The sequence below is a fragment of the Amphibalanus amphitrite genome, unplaced genomic scaffold, assembly GCF_019059575.1.
Source record: "Amphibalanus amphitrite isolate SeventyFive unplaced genomic scaffold, NRLGWU_Aamphi_draft 000018F_arrow, whole genome shotgun sequence".
Taxonomy (NCBI): Eukaryota; Metazoa; Arthropoda; class Thecostraca; order Balanomorpha; family Balanidae; genus Amphibalanus; species Amphibalanus amphitrite.
Genome location: NW_024881514.1, coordinates 1,915,617 through 1,917,500, shown reverse-complemented (window position 1 = coordinate 1,917,500; position 1,884 = coordinate 1,915,617). Strand labels below are relative to the sequence as shown.

The following is a 1,884-nucleotide window of genomic DNA, read 5'->3' as shown; positions in this document are numbered from 1 at the left end:
ATGAGGCGAGTGTATCTCACTGTTAATATTACGATAGGGTGGCTTGTAGATGGTTAGTTGACAATTATATGTCATAGCCCTCTAAGAATACGGTTGTGCCACGTCGCATCATCCCTTCTCCCCTTTCCCTGATGAACAGATGCGAAGGCGTTGACACTTGACTTCAATAACCAGAACTTTGCCGAGTTTTCACAGAAGTGAATTGACACAAATTGAAAATGTCATCGACATTTCCAAGTAATCTTGCTTGAACCGTCCCATCCATACCTATTGTCTAATGCATATTTCCAGGTACTTTTTCACGAATGAAATACTTATCAACTTAGGCAAATATAATCGGATGCCGTCACAACTTTACAAATATTTGCCAAACTTTTGAAACGTACGTACATATGGTCGCTTTGATCATCGATATACAAAATTGTCAATAAGTTTAGAATGGTTCAGAACGAAGTGTCAAAAAGATTACTCTACGAAGATATAAGGCGTTTCATGTTAGAATATGTTCTACACCTAATTAAAATTAGGAATCCCCTTTTGCTTATGATACTCATTATATTATGTATTTGCTAAAACATTGCATTGGTTTAATGTGTCTTTCCATTTTCTTCCAAATATCGTCTTTGCTTTGCGCAAGAAAAATAAGATGTCTTGTACTTTATGTACAATGTACGTTGTACACATATTTCAATTACGTTGGGAACCACAATATTTTGGAATATTATTCCACGATATTTCTAATATAGCACGACGGCATCCACAGCATAACATATATTGAAATAATCAACACATCGTCAGCCGAAATATTCGATCATTATTTTACTACAGTTATTAATTCCTTATTTTCAAAAACTCAATTCATTTCTTGAAAGGACGAAAAAAATAATTTGTTGTGCTGTCATTGCGTCGTTCATCACCTAATGTCCATGTCAACATTTATTTTTCACATATCTCAGCATAGTATGTATATTTCATAGACAAAACACCATTTGCCCTACAGTATTATAAAGGCCAACTTGCTCACTGGCTCCCGAACTGGGGTGCATATCACGGCACCACGAGGCTTCCTGATACGAGAGACGGGGCGAACGGGGTGCACACTACTCACGCTCAATTAGTCAGACATTCCGCGGAGACTGGTGGCGCCGGCGACCAGCTGTGTTCTGGTCAGTGGTCAGTGGCTGGTCAGTGGTCAGTGGCTGGTCAGTGGTCAGTGGTCAATGGTCGGTGGCTGGTGAGCGTCTCCCGCTGACGAAACTTGTATGTGGCCGGGCCGGGCCTGCGGCCGGTCGGACGGTCGTATTTTATCTCCGCGAGCGTGGCCGCTGTCCCGCTGCTTCCTTCCGGCGGGGGATGTGATCCGGAGGGTGTGATCCGGGGATCCTCCGGACCGGCCGGACACCCGCCCCTCGAACTGGCCGGACACCCGTCGCCGGAACAACTCTGTGGTGATGCGAGTGTCATCGTTGATTAACATATTGTTTAGGTGTGCTAACAATGCCAACTTGACTATTTCGTGTCTCTCAAACTTTGTGCATGTGCTCTCCGTTTTTGAAATGAAGCCATTTCTACAAATTTCCGTGGTTTATTATTAGTGGTTAGCATACCTACTGCATTGGGTGCGAAGGGAGCATTGTGCAAAGACACGCCATGTTTTCAACGAGCTATTGAAAACGATTAAAAATGAGGTTCTCAAAATACATTGAACCTACGATAAACCAGATTTAAATGCACAAAATCTCTTAACCCTATTCCTGGCGGGCTCCGCCGGGACAAGAAACTGGCGGGGGGGGCGATTCGGCCCCCCCCCCCTGAGATCTCGAGAACGAAGCAAGATAGCGACAAACGGTAAACGGCATCGGATACGCACGGCCAAGATCTACA

At 43.9% G+C, this 1,884-nt stretch overlaps 1 protein-coding gene across 1 annotated transcript in view; it reads left to right on the top strand.

Annotated features, from left to right (window-relative positions):
* The window catches only part of LOC122389013 (CHRNA7-FAM7A fusion protein-like), a 32,394-nt gene extending 30,818 nt beyond the window's left edge, over nt 1-1,576 (top strand). The window contains exon 5 of the mRNA XM_043380683.1: nt 1-1,576. This exon is cut by the window's left edge and continues 732 nt beyond it. The gene's annotated coding sequence lies outside the window, so the exon portion shown is untranslated.
* The last annotated feature ends 308 nt before the right edge of the window (nt 1,577-1,884 follow it).